Here is a 16,150-nt window from a genome sequence, read left to right as displayed (position 1 = left end):
GTGCCTTCAAAGACCCCCCGCCACATTAGGATGGCTGAGGGATCAGCGGCGGACGGGAAGACCGTCCGCCGCTTTTTCGCCGCGGTTGCCTTCCGACCGCGGCGGAAAAGCTCTTATATGGTGGTGGTGTCTATCAGACACCGCCAGCCATATTAGGATGGGGCAGAAAACATGCTTTTCCACTGAGGCTTTTCCGCCGTGGAAAAGCATGTGGTCCTTCGTGTTTGGGGGCCCGTTGCGAGCCCCCAGGGTGTTGGGGGTGGGGGGTGCACATGGGGTGTACCTATGGTACCCCCCTGCTTTGGCATGCACAGGGTGGCAGGCACCACACGGTGCCTGCCAAGTTGTGCATGCCAAGGCTACGCATGCAAATTTTACATTGTGGTGGGTGCTGCTTAAAGCAGCACCCGCCGCAATGTAAAATATACGGGATGTGACCGCCAGGGTGGCGGTCACATCCTAATTCGCACGGAGGGAACGCCTCTGCCCCTGCGGACGGTCCCTCCACCTCGGCGGTGGCGGACGGACGCTGGTCCGTCCGCCATCCTAATAGGCCCCATTATATGGACTCCAAAAAATCTTTTACCAATGCATCTTCAGATTTTCATTAAATTTGTAAACTCTTGAGATTTTTGGACAGGTTCAAGAGGGGCATCCCATTTTAGCATTCTATTACAGTCATTGAAAAAGGGTAAATCTGTAGGCCTTAGATACTTAGGCCGTGATTACCAGCTAAGGTGTTATTTATCACCCCTAATAAATAACAAACCTAATGGTTATGTTAAATAACACCTATTATGAGTTTATGGGGAATAGCATGCAGATTTGAGTGTTTAACGCACCAAAATAAGCATGATACAGTAAATACTATGGGGCTGATTATGATGCGGCCTGGAAAGGCTCCGGCGGACAGTCAGAGCCTTTCCAGGCTGCATATCAGTTTACTTTCCTACCGCCGCATTACAATGCGGGCGGTCAGAAACTAAACTGGCCGGTCATTCCGACTGACTACTGACGGGCTCAAGAAGAATGTTGGCCAGTCGGAGGCCAGCCAATAATCCCAAAGGATGGTCTTTCTGACATGGAAACTGTTGGACTTGGCCCTGCTTGCAGGGTCATCCCTGGAACTTGGTGGCCTTACCCCTAGTTTTTCCTGACATAAGGTTGGTGGTTTCAGGGCTCTGGGCACTTTGACGCCGGTTAGCAGTGCAGAGTGCGTGTGCGTTTTGCCTTCCATAGGCTTACATTAGGAACACACCCCCCCTTCGAGGATATCTCCCCCATGGTAGAAAATGTATATGCCATGTTTGGTGTGTCTGGAATGGAGATATTAAAAGCTGCGCAATGGTGTGCATAGATTTGTTTGCACCATTGTAGAAATGTCACTTTTAAAAAGTCACCATTTCTATGTGCTTGGTGCCTGCCTGCCTGAGGTGGGTTGCAGGTCTAGTTCTCGAAGTGGCCTGGGCTAAGAATTCCTGCTCAGCCCCCTGGGTTATTCTGTCTCCCAGACAGGGCCAGACTGGCCGTAGCGGGCACCTGGCAATCCCCGGTGCGCCGCAAGGATGGGGGCTGGTTTGGTTACAGGCCCATTTTTGCAGCAAAATTGGCCCTGCAACAAAATCAGCGAAAACCGGCCCTGGAAATGAGCTCGGCGGCACCCACAACCCCCCGGGAGGCGGGGCGGGGGCCGGCAGAGCACTTTGCCAGGGCCAGTTTTGGTTACCAGTCTGGCCCTGCTCTCAGCCCCCCAGCTGACAGACAGGGTGCTCTACACCTCCCCCCGAAACCAGTTGGGACTGTTTTCCCCAGAGGCCATTCCAGAAGCTTCTGGCCTTTTCTGGTAGGTGGGGTGAGGGGTGTATATATAGAGGAGCTGAGACTCCATGTGGTGTGCGTGCTTGGACTCTGACTTGGAGGGGACACTCTACCAGGAGTTACCTCCGCAAGGGCCTGCAAGCTGGCCCCTGTGCCTTTCTGTACCCCTCTGCTGTCCACTGGGCCAGTGAGAGACCATTGCTGGAGTGAAGACTGCTGTGCCAGGAGGAGTGCCACTTTATGTGGCTTGACTGTTCCAAGGAACTGCTGTCCCGTTCTGATGAGCTGCCCACTGCCTACTGATCTTGCCCAACATTGCCTGCCTGCTCCCCCTGGCCCCCTAATGCCTCGTGAGCGCTATATTTGGATTGACTGTGCCCTGCCTGCTTTCTAGCGCCTCGTGAGGGCTACACCTTTATTCTGTGGGACCCTGGAGCTGTGAGGACCCTAGCGCCTCTTGAGCACTATATTCCCATTCCCAAAGAGAGGAGGAGTGTGGAACCTGCGGCTGAAGTCCAGTGAGGAAATCCCGGCGTGCGCGATCCCCCCTGCATGCTTGCCTAATCGTGGGAGCCTACCCCGCATTCTGCCACAGGTGGATATATTTTAAACTAAAGCGGGAGCCCACCCCGCATCTTGCAGCCTGCCGTGGGTGCCCACCCCGCGTTATAATGCCACACTGGTGGTTTATGGAAATACTGGAGCCTACCCCGCATTCCTGCTGAGTTGGAGAGCGGGTGCACACCCCGCGTACTGACAGGGAGAGCGGCACCTGTAAAAATACTGCGGGAGCCTACCCCGCTTGGTCCGTTAACTTAGGAGGGAGCCTACCCGTCATCGCCGCCAGGAGTCACTGCCGCAGGCCCGGGGACAAGGGAGAGAAGAGCCACGTGGAGGACAGTTAGGGCTTCCCCCGTGAGATCAGGGAAGCCTCTCTGGGATTGGCACCAGCGGGAGCGCCGTCAGGGACCACCTGGAGGAAGTCCTGGCCTGCAAAAGAGAAAGCTGGAGGTCCGGAGCATCGCGGGCTCTGCATTGACATCCCGGGCCCCAGGAGGAGGCCCGGGTGAAGTCAGGAGAAGTGCTGCTGGTGGCGGGCTCCCGTGAGGAGAGGAGAGCCCCGCGTGTTGCTGAAGTCGCCGGTGCCCCCCCTGCCCAGAGGAGTCGGCCACACAGCAGGACAACCAGTGAGTGGGACTGGAAGCAGAAATTGTCGGGGCCCGGCCGAGGTACGTTGTCGGCACCTGAGGCCCCCGATACACAGTGGGTGTCGGTGCTGGCCTTATTTCTCCAGCTGCCCCGTCTGGCAGTGGGCAGCTGCAACGTGCAGCCACCATTGTTTGAAGCCCCTGTGGGGCTCCACCACGGACTGTGCCACCGTGCCCAGGGGGCTACACAGTGATGCCGCAGTTGTGGGTTGCTGTAACAGGAGTCATTTTTCTTTTAGCCTCGGGTCCCAGGAGGGGACCCCAACTGGCCGGTACTTTGTGGGCCACCTAATTTTTTTATTTTAGAGTCCCCGAGTGGGGCTCCAATGGGCACAGTGGTGCCAAGGTTGCTTTGGCTTCTGTGGAGCTGACTCTGCCCCAGCTGCGCAGCGGGCAGTTCCAACGTTTTGTGGGCAACATTATTTTTGGTTTTAGAGTCCCGGGAGTGGGGGGGGGTGCAATCGTCCCCAGGACTGACTTCCCTGTATGCAACTGCCCCGACGGACATTGGGCAGTTGCAACGTGGGCGAATCCATTGGGTAGAGTCCCAGAGTAGGGGCTCCCCGTCACCGTGGCTCCAAGGACTAACCTGCAGCAGTGGGCTTGTGTGTTTAGAATGCGAGATTGTGCCTTATACCGGTACCCTGAGGACAATAATCTATTGTGTGCACTGCTAATGGTGGATGTAGTGTATCCATTCTGTTGACGTTAGGCATAATATGTTTACTGACAGTCTTGTTTATGCTCATGATGATGCCTAATGCATAATGTGATTTATACTCATGGTTTGTGCCTCATCTGAATGTGGTTATGAATAACGTCTTGTTATGCTTATAAGAATGTTGCATTTAAGCTTATAAAGATGGCCAACATCAGGTGATGATGTCCTATAGGTTACCATGTTTGCCCTGCTGATGTTAAGTAGGATGCACTATTGCTGATGTACCTTAGGCCTAATGTTTTCATGCTAATGTGTTTATGCCCAATGTGACTTACGCTGACAGGATGCATAATGCATGTATATGCCTAAGGTTGATGCCCAATGTTTGCTCACATTGTTGGTTTCCAGCATAAGGTGCTCATACCTGATCTAAGGTGGCTTATGCCTATTCTAATGGGGTCTACGCCTAATGGGATTACATAACATATTTTCCATACCTAATGAGATGGTGAGGGGGTTTACGGTTCAGGCCTGCTCACACAGTGACTTATGCCTATTGTGAAACATTGCTAAGTTCATGATCCTGCCAGAAGTTACTGGCTGTTATACCTTTATTGCTGATGGTCTTACATTTATCCCCTGTGCCTTGTGATGGTTCTGGCAGCGGCCCGATTGGCCCTGCCTTGTACTTAATTCCCTGTAAGTTGCTACCCGGTGCCGATTAGCACAATGTATATGTACCTGTGATGGTTCTACAATGTGTTTTACCTAATACATAAGCTATTTTTACACAACCTGGTGTGGAGTCTCTTCTGTAGTGTGCCTAGTGTGTCGCCTGTGAGTGTGGCCTGTGCCTATGCTTTACACATTGCTCCGGAGTTTAGCCTACCCGCTCCCCGCCAAGCTACCCCTTTTCTAACAGAAACCTTGTCGGCAAGCGTGTTTGGGGGCCCCTAGCTGGGCCCCCTTTTGTGTGCGGCCTCCAGTTGGGGGCATACCCCCCTATTAGTCCCTGCACCCCGTGTCAGGCACCTTAAGGCGCCTGCCACAGGGTGCAGGGATTAACTCCACCTCCCATTTCCCGATGGTAGATTGTACTACAGCTGGTTTACAGCCATAATATATGCTTCCAATAGGTCCCAGTTCCGAGGCGGTGTTAGGCGGACACGAGTCCCCCTGAGATAGTAATAGGCCCCCATATGTTTTCCCCTGTTAAATTTTGGGAGGTTTGACCTGCCAACATCTAATGAGGGTTCAGTTATTATAATATAACTTCACACTTGTAATTGCAATTCATGCAACCAGGAGTTTAGGCATGGGTCATAAAATTATGAGGAACTTGTAATCAGGCCCTAGAGAGTAAGAAAACATCTCTTTAATGACTCATTTTACACACATTTCTAAATACCATAAGAACATGATTTGTGCTTAATTAAATTATACCTTTACACAGAGGCCAACTTGCCTAGTGAAGCTGTTATTTTTCAGTTGGACAATATGGGCCTAATTTATGAAAACTGTCGCATCGCTGCAATAAAACAGTGATGTAACAGTTTTCACTGTGCCCTCATTGTGACACGATGGATGCGCCGGATTTAATGTACAGCGCCCCTTGCCACAAGGAATGACAGATACATCTGTTGGTGCAAATGTCACACATAGCTAGAGTTGTGTTGCAAGTATGGCGCAACTCCAGCAATACATGGGGTAGGCCTGTTCCTATGGCAGTGCATTACCCTTTTGTCTGCCATGAGGCAGGCGTAAAAGTTTTTTTTTTTGGTCTTCATTCGCCAATAGTAAAAACAGAGCTACTGGGTTACTCCCATGACCTCCCTCTCGAAGGCGCCTACTGGAGCACTCTGCTCGCTGATTGGAGAAGCTTTACACAAAACCTCACTGAGTAGACGTTCTGATATCTGGGCCCCCTTCATTTTAGAACCAGGGAGGCAAAGTATTTTAGGTGTAAGGCTTATTCTTTGGACCAAGGTGTTAATTTAACAAAAGATGAGCCATGCCTCACACCGACTCCAAAAATCTAGCCTATTCTCCCTATCATTTATAAAAAAAATGTCTCCAATGTAACTCTATCTATTTTCATAGTATAACTAACAGAGATGATCCACTCTGCAAAAGAGGGGGGGTATCCTGTATCCATTTTTTACACACTTCTCTTCTTGCTAACAGAATCAAATATAGAGATAACTTATTCATCCAACTGGGGAGCACCTCACATGCCGGTAACAAGCCAAAAAACACTAAAAGTCGGCTTACCTGAATGTTGATACCCAACATGTCTCCAATACCCTTTATTACCTTCGCCCAAAGGTTTTGGAGCATGGGACACTCCAGGAACATATGGATATCATCCGCTTCTGGAAAAAGGCACTTCGGACATTTAAGTAGTGGACCATTCGAAAACTTCGCAAGTTTGTACGGAGACCAATACACCCTGTGGATACAGAAGATATGGTTCCTTTTCAAATATGCAGGCTGGACCGTAGCATACAAAGTGTCAAGAGATACTTGCCATAATTTTTTAAGATGGCCGCCGGGAAAGCTCTTTCACCAAACCTCCGTTGGTAAGTTGAATTCTCCTTCCTCCAGGTCCATCATTAACCAATAGACAACCGATAACTTCAATTTCTTCCTAGTTTCTTTCCAAAGAACATTTTCTAATTCATTTTCTTTGCCTACACTTTGTCCGATATTCTGATGCCAGCTCCTTAATTTAAATTTAGAGAGCCTGTTGTCCGTAAGAGAAGACAGATCCTCCCATGATAATAAAGATTCTCCTGAAACTAGTTGGCCCCAGCATCGAACACCGGCATCTATCAACGGAGTAGCCAAGGAGTCTCTAATCCATCCAAGTGATCCTGGAGCATTCCAGATAGGGGCAAGAGCTCTAAAGTAGCTGATCTTCAAAGTTTTTCTAACCTTTGCCCAAGTGCCAGCAAATTCTCGTAATGTCCAAGCGTAAGGTTTTGACTCAGTGGCGTCTTAGAAGTGTTGCAGTGAAATCTCATATATTTCACTGCAACACTTCAACAACCTGTTTTTACGTGACAACGTCCACCCTGCAAACATTATACCTGATTCAGGTATAATGTGGCGTAGGGCTTTACATGGTGACCCATCTGCCTAGATGTGTCACCTTGTAAATATGGTGCAACGTGACGCATTGTTTACGCCACCACGTCACAAAAAGTGACGCAATGGTGGCGCAAAAGTGTCACAAGGCCTTCATTAAAAAGGTCCTATCTCTTTTCCAGGAGAATTCCTTCTCATCTTAAGTTAAAAACAGTCTGGATCGAAAACCATAAATACACAAGTATAAAACCATGGATTGCTTTAAAAATATGTCAACATTTAGCCTAACAATAGAGAGTAACAGAGATGCCAATTCCAAAAATGTATGGTTCTAAAATATGAAATGTGGCATGAAAATAATATTTTTCTCAAACCTATGCAACATTGCACAGTATGATCAGTCACAATAATCTGTTCATATGCACATACCTAAGCATATCAGTTTAGGATCTTCAGAGAATTCTGTATTTTGATGAGATATACAAGGAAATCATTGCAATGATATTTTGTAACTATAATGATCTGTTGGTCCCCTTTCAACCTCAATGGTTTAAAGATCTCTGCTAAAGTATACATTTCCAGGTCTTACAAGGAACTTATTACATGAGTATCCTTCTATCTGGCACAATAAAATATGTTAGAAATATCAGGAATCATACATATAATGAAAACAAAATAGAGAACTTACATATTACCAATTTTGTGAAAAAGCATGACCTTTCTAGAAATACCTTGTGGGTATAATTGGTAGTTGCACACTGCTTACTCCACTCAGCAAATGTTCCCAATTTTAATTATTAGCTGAAACTGTAATATATATAGAATCAACAATAAATAGTTCTATCATCTGAATAGTGTTACGTAATTATTTAAGTTAATTGAGGTAGATATCACAGGATAATTTGTCTATGCATCTTAATTAACTTTTTTAAGTTAATTTAGTTAATTCTGTCTCTTTCAACGCCACATCATACATTTTTTGTTTCTTTATTCAGACCCTATCACATCATTAGAATGTAATCAACCTTATATTACACAGTTCCACAAAGTGAAGATCAAAGACTGTTTTTTCTTTGAAAAATGGAAAACAAAGTGCTGGGCAAGAAAGCATATGTTTTGTTTTACTAAATATGGCATCAACAGAGGATTTGCTATGCTTTAATCATCACCTTCTCAGCTTTCAGAGACATGCAAAGTTTATTTTAAATGACACATTTTCACCACGATTCTTGAGTTTTCCAATTCCTATTTTTAAAGTTTCATCCTAATTGGAGTTTGTGGTTGAATTAGCTGTAAAACCCATAGGTGAACCCAAACAAAAAGCAGACAAAATTCTGAAATCAGCAGGTGTTCATTTGTGTAATTGTTGAATTAAAAAATATTTTTAAAAAAGGAAAAAATTGCTGACATGGTTTTTATCTGTATGTTTTTTGCTCTCATAGTCAGAATATACAGTTACATCTGACAGACCCTTCAGGTTGCATAGATACATAGATGCATAGTGCTAGTTAATTCTCCATAAACATGTAATGTTGAGAGGAAACTGAACTGTAGTTTACAATTATTTATTAACAGGTGCCAAGCAGACTTCAATTCATATGGCAACATACAATGCATGAGAAATTTGTAAGGACCCCTATCCATTTTCAAATTGTCCCCAAGATGCTGAATTTAGAAATAGTGGTGATTTCTACAACAATGAATTTGGGATTACCAATACTATCATGTAAGTCAGAAGACCTTTTGCAAAAATGTTTTTTCCTGCACACTGGATTACACCTTGAAGCCAAAAATGAAGAGAGACTCAATTGATAATAAAAATGCTACTAATCTGTGTTCTAAAATGTTCCCAATAAAATTGTAACCAACGTATGTGGGTGGGACTATTGGCTGTTGGAAAGAGGGGACCCCTACAACCTAGTGGTTTGCTAATCGTAGGGATTGTACAGACATGAATTGAAAAGGAGAAAATAGCAAACCAATTGATGGTATTTTTGCCCTTGTTACAACCTCATTTTACATAATCATTACATGAACATTAATAATTCACTTAGACAATAACGTATGCAAAATATATGATTATTTTATTTTTCTAATTCTTTTGTTTCATTTTTTTTTTAAAAACTTTTTTCCATTTTTGACAATGATTCATAGAGTAACTATAATAGTTCATATCAGTAACAATAAATAACATATAGTGCCTCTTGTGAACAAACATGCAACAATATACAATAAATACAGACAAGGTGCTTTACGATATGTTCGGTCGGTGGAAAGTTATATGAAGGCAAAATGCGGTAGAGTGGGACACAACGCGTTTCGGCCTGAGGCCTTCATCAGGTGAACGTCATTTCGTTTTTTACACAGACAGGTGTACAACAAGTGCCTACATGGACAAGGATAAAACACATAAAGGAACATACGTCAATATTTGATATAGATTGATGTATATTTACTGTCTAAGCATACATTGCGAGGTTGAATCAAACAGAGAGGGAGTTATGAAATAACATCCTACTGATACATAAAGGGTCAATTTTTAATTTCTAGACATTTGTTATATATTATATCTGATACCATGATACATTTCCAATGCGTGTACATCGTCAGATAGAAGTTCTATGTCCTATTTTTATCTCTACATTTTGCATATAAAATATAACAGATTGTTATCAAAACACTGACAGAGAGAGACTCATTGTGTTGTGTCACCTATCTTCCCTATATGGTCTAACTAGGGTATGTAGTGTTTCTAGTAGATATAGTCATTCAAAGGGTATAGGTGGACAAAGAGCGGAGCGAAATAACACTAGAGTTATGCATAACAGATAGGTGATAAACACTAACAGATAGAGGTGTTAGGAAAGTCATAACTTTAGTAATGAGTATTAGTTTTGTGAGGGTCACAAAAGAGGAGAAAAAGATTAGATACTGAGAGGCTGATCACTGTAAGCTCTGAGTGAGATTGTTGATTGCAAATGGGTATTAAGAGAAAAAGAGAACAGATTAGTGCTCAAATGCTAGTTACCAGTTGCCAATTTACTCACTTTATTTATTAATTGCGCGGAGTATGTTCCGGTTATTTCATAGGGCGAAGGTTCTGATGGTTTTAAAATTGCAGATAGTTCAGCAGGAAATGTATGGCACTAAGGAAATAGATATGCTCGGTTTTATATCACAGAAATTATATAGGCGATCGGCTTTATTTTAAGTAAGGTAGTGAATTATTTAAAGATACCTGATATATGATGATACCACTTCTTATTGGTTATCAGGATTATTCTTGGGATATATGTTGTAGTTCAGAAGAGATACGCAGGCACAGCGTTTTTCCTTCCACAATAATTTCACAGTTTTGATCTACAGAAAGAAGCCAATTTTTGATTCTGTATATATATATATATATATATATATATATATATATATATATATATATATATATATATATATATAGAGAGGTTATTTCAATTACATAATGGGGGCCTGCAATGTTGGTCTAAATCAAGATTCTGTCTATGACGGCAGGTTTATATATAGGAAAATATGTATTACATGATACCAGACCTGGTTTGGTTTTTAGAGACTTGATGACTAAAGGTACTTTATGTCTAATCCTAGCGAGGTTTATTCAAAAATGCCATTTAAGTGGGTAAAAGAGAGCTGTTTGAGAGAATTCTTACCTTAACAGTGGTAGTGTAGAAAAAGACAGTATACCGTTCAGTCAGTTTCTTAGACTGAGAAGAAACTGCACCAGATTACAAGATTTTGACGAAAAAGCCACTACGATGAAAGAAAAGTTTAAAGAACGTGGTTACCCCCATAGACTGATCAGAGAATCTTACAAAAGGGCAAGATATTACGACCGACAGCACCTCCTGACAAATAGCAAAAACAAACGAGATGCCAGCCTAGTCTTTGTAAGTAGACATTCTCTGCTCAATAATCAGATTCGTCACATCCTTTACACCAATTGGCACATCTTAAATGTGAACAAAACAGGGTCTGATTTAATTCCTAAACCCCTGTTTGCTTATAAAAAAAACAAGAACATTAAAGATATAGTGGTCAGATCAAGAATGCCAACACTCAAAAAAGATACCCACCTTAAAAATATAAGTACCGGGGCTCCGGTAACAGGAAATTATAAGTGTGGGATCTGTAAAATTTGCCCATTGGCAATAGAAACACAAGAATTCAAGTTTAATGAGATTCAAATCAGTTTACTATATATGACTAACTGTAAAACGACAAACGTCATCTATTTATTGATATGCCCTTGCCATAAGGGATATGTCGGTGAAACTGCCCGTTCGGTTTACGCAAGAGTGACCGAACATAAATCAGCCATCCGTACTAGAAAGCAAAATGCCCCTATGGTAGCACATTACATTGAAAAAGATCACAATCCAGAACAAATAAAATGGATTGTATTAGAAAAAATTGTGCCCAGACCAGGAGCTGATATGGAAAAAATTCGTAAAAAGCGCGAAGTCTTTTGGATTTTTTCATTGGACACTGTGAAACTAGGATTAAATTCTGAAATCCCATGGCAGCAGGCAATTACGTAAGATCTTAGTCTTGTTCATGGCACCCAGTGTAATTTAAATAGAATGTACCGTCCTCTTCCACCTCTATTTCTGGACATAAATATATTTTATTTGAAATTAGAACAATAGTACAGACTAATTACGTGGGATGTCATAGCGAGTTACATACACTGTATCTGTAATGATGAATTTTGATACTGCCTCTAATCCATTGAAATAACGTGCTCATATGAGTACATTAAATATATTGAAGCTCCCCTTGACTAGTTAAACTTTATGCGCACACTGGCTGTGTAAAGAAGACATAATGAGTGTCTGCTTCGTGAAAAAACAGCTGGTTTTACACTACTCGCATAAAAAATGTTGTCCCTTTTTATTGTAGTTCTCCGGTGAGGGGGAGAACTATAATTTATCCCTCGTCAGTGTCTAATTATACAGAATAAATATGCTTTCCGAAAATTCGGAACCAGGAAAGATACAACAACACTGGAATGTCTTTAGTGCTAAGCAATTTAAATGCACGCGTTGGTTTTACACTTAAAACAAAAAGATCATTTTATTTATTGGCAAATGTAGTCCACCAGCGACGGCAAAAACTACGGTTATTCCGTCGTCAGTTTCCATCTAGGAAGTATCAGAGGCACTGACAGCACTAAAAAAATCGGAGCCAAGTACACGCAGCTGATTCTAATTAAAGCCTAAACTGTCCTATAAATACCGGGACACTTTTTTGTCAGTCTCACGCCGGCACGACTGGAAGGCACACCAGCAGATCCCCATATTACGGAGAAACGCGCACAGCTATCAAGTAAGTCTATGTAAACCAGGGTAGGCTCCAGCATACAACCCCTTTACCTTACAACATCCTAATACTAAAGATAGACTTGTCCTAGACTTATGTATTCCGTTTTTGGTATTTATCTCTTTGTTGTTAGATATCACAATCCAGAAGAGGCCACTTAGTGAAACCAACCCTCTCTACAAGTCACTAAAAGGTATTGTCTTCACCAATAGTAATAAATGGGGCATTATTTTAAACCTAATATAACATATAAGGGTAGTAGAGACTAATACCTTGCGTTCCCAATAATATCCTTAGGAATGACGAATGTGAAAATATAAAGAATGGTGGCATAACCATTAAAAAAATTTCCCTTTTTCTACACTACCACTGTTAAGGTAAGAATTCTCTCAAACAGCTCTCTTTTACCCACTTAAATGGCATTTTTGAATAAACCTCGCTAGGATTAGACATAAAGTACCTTTAGTCATCAAGTCTCTAAAAACCAAACCAGGTCTGGTATCATGTAATACATATTTTCCTATATATAAACCTGCCGTCATAGACAGAATCTTGATTTAGACCAACATTGCAGGCCCCCATTATGTAATTGAAATAACCTCTATATATATATATATATATATACATATACATATATATATATATACAGAATCAAAAATTGGCTTCTTTCTGTAGATCAAAACTGTGAAATTATTGTGGAAGGAAAAACGCTGTGCCTGCGTATCTCTTCTGAACTACAACATATATCCCAAGAATAATCCTGATAACCAATAAGAAGTGGTATCATCATATATCAGGTATCTTTAAATAATTCACTACCTTACTTAAAATAAAGCCGATCGCCTATATAATTTCTGTGATATAAAACCGAGCATATCTATTTCCTTAGTGCCATACATTTCATGCTGAACTATCTGCAATTTTAAAACCATCAGAACCTTCGCCCTATGAAATAACCGGAACATACTCCGCGCAATTAATAAATAAAGTGAGTAAATTGGCAACTGGTAACTAGCATTTGAGCACTAATCTGTTCTCTTTTTCTCTTAATACCCATTTGCAATCAACAATCTCACTCAGAGCTTACAGTGATCAGCCTCTCAGTATCTAATCTTTTTCTCCTCTTTTGTGACCCTCACAAAACTAATACTCATTACTAAAGTTATGACTTTCCTAACACCTCTATCTGTTAGTGTTTATCACCTATCTGTTATGCATAACTCTAGTGTTATTTCGCTCCGCTCTTTGTCCACCTATACCCTTTGAATGACTATATCTACTAGAAACACTACATACCCTAGTTAGACCATATAGGGAAGATAGGTGACACAACACAATGAGTCTCTCTCTGTCAGTGTTTTGATAACAATCTGTTATATTTTATATGCAAAATGTAGAGATAAAAATAGGACATAGAACTTCTATCTGACGATGTACACGCATTGGAAATGTATCATGGTATCAGATATAATATATAACAAATGTCTAGAAATTAAAAATTGACCCTTTATGTATCAGTAGGATGTTATTTCATAACTCCCTCTCTGTTTGATTCAACCTCGCAATGTATGCTTAGACAGTAAATATACATCAATCTATATCAAATATTGACGTATGTTCCTTTATGTGTTTTATCCTTGTCCATGTAGGCACTTGTTGTACACCTGTCTGTGTAAAAAACGAAATGACGTTCACCTGATGAAGGCCTCAGGCCGAAACGCGTTGTGTCCCACTCTACCGCATTTTGCCTTCATATAACTTTCCACCGACCGAACATATCGTAAAGCACCTTGTCTGTATTTATTGTATATTGTTGCATGTTTGTTCACAAGAGGCACTATATGTTATTTATTGTTACTGATATGAACTATTATAGTTACTCTATGAATCATTGTCAAAAATGGAAAAAAGTTTTTAAAAAAAAATGAAACAAAAGAATTAGAAAAATAAAATAATCATATATTTTGCATACGTTATTGTCTAAGTGAATTATTAATGTTCATGTAATGATTATGTAAAATGAGGTTGTAACAAGGGCAAAAATACCATCAATTGGTTTGCTATTTTCTCCTTTTCAATTCATGGGACTATTGGCTGTGACAGGAAATGCCCCAAAACACAACATGGAGAAATCAGATATTTGTTGTCAAAATTAACCCAGTTACACAATATGTGTTGCAGTAGTATGTGGGCCTGGGTTTGGCCACCACCCAGAGAAACTTACTAAATACAGACATTGCTGTAAACTAAAAACCCAGGAAAGTTCAGGGTTGTGTGTCTTGTGTGAATTCCACCACTGTTTCATACCCAGATTGGCATAGAAACCACAAACATTGGCTAAACTCATGTATTTTTCTCACATTCATGTGAGGGAAAGATCCATAATCTATTGGGATCATCAAATTCCACCTGCCCAGGCTTTCTACTTGTTAAACTTGTCATCCTTAGGGTGGCCTGCCCCCAAATCTTTTGCCTTCCTCCTCCATTTTTGCTGATCTCATTTTTGATGGCCGTAAGACTCCATGCACTTTAACACTTGTAACCAGTGTTAAAGTGCATGTGCTCCCTCCTTAATACATGGTAATACTGGCTTATTCCCAATTGGCATATTTAATTTATGTATTAGCCCCTAGTACAGTGGTACTATACATACTAGGCCCTGTAAATTAAATACTACTAGTGGGCCTGCAACACTGATTGTGCCACCCACGTAAGTAGCCCTTTTAAACATGTCTCAGGATTGCAGCCTATGTGTGCAGTTCAAACTGCCATTTCGACCTGGGAAAATACATTTTTTTGCCTGTCTCAAACTTTCCTTTTAATGCATATGACATCCCTGGCGTAGACACTAAACATCCCAGAGTAAAGGGTGCAGTGTATTTAAAGAGTAGAACATGCACTATTGAGTTTCGTATGTCCTTGTAGTGAAAAACCTGTGAATACGTTATTCACTACCTCTCCCATAGACTAACATTGGAGTTACCTCATTACATTTCATAAGCTATAATTTCCAAATGAGAGCAGGTCATCAGTTCATGTTTGGTGTCTTTGGAATTGTAATGATAAATACTCACTTATGGCGAAGTCGGATTTTAATTTAAAATTTTGAAAATGCCCCTTTTAGAAAGTTGAGAACCAAAAACAAGGGAGACCCTACTCACACGGAACCAGGGTAGTTAAATTATTAGCACAAACAATGGCTCCTGATATATTGATATATTGATGTGCAGTGGCAATGTAAAGGGTTAGGGTGATGTCAAAGGGAGAGGAGACCGTACATACCTTAGTTTTTGTTTTTTACAAGCAGTTTTTTTATAGTTTTTGAGAAAAGTTAATCTAAATATGTACAAAAGGTAAACAAACAATAATCAAACAGTAGTGTGTTGTGTCCCCAGTGAAATATGGAACCTAAAATAGTAGTGACATATTTGTCACATATGTACAAGGTTTCCAATTTATCATAAAGTCGACCACTATGAAGTATACAGTATGTACACCGCGCTTCTTATACAATGATATGTGCTGGTTTAATGGTTCGCTTTTGTTATCTGTCGACGTTTAAACCCTATGTGAAGTGTAGGGTCTCTTCAGGACCTAGAAATGTAGGGCCATCTGAAGGGTGGTATGCGCAGCCGTGTGGTGATAGTGTGCCACAGGTAAGTGAAGAAAAATACTCACAAGGGACCCAGCCGGGGGCCCATGTGAGGGTAGGAATTAGCTGACAGAATGCCTTCATGCAACCAACAGCCATAGGGTACTGATCAACCTTGGCCTACCTCCCACAAATACCTGCGCTACCCTTGACCATAGCTTACTGATCAACCTTGACCTACCCACCACGAATACCTACGCAAACTGAGCCTACAAGGCCCACACTACTAATTCTCAGCCTTGAAGTTGTCTCACTGCAACTGTTGCCCACCATCCCCCTTCCCTGGTCCTGATGAAGACCCCACTTTCAAGATGCGAAGTCTGCTGATTCGTATATGGGTTGAAACGTCAACATTGTTTTATTTATTTTTGTTAT

This window comes from Lissotriton vulgaris, chromosome 1_1 (genome assembly GCF_964263255.1).
Source record: "Lissotriton vulgaris chromosome 1_1, aLisVul1.2, whole genome shotgun sequence".
Lineage (NCBI taxonomy): Eukaryota > Metazoa > Chordata > Amphibia > Caudata > Salamandridae > Lissotriton > Lissotriton vulgaris.
Note: the sequence above shows the minus strand (reverse complement) of the source record.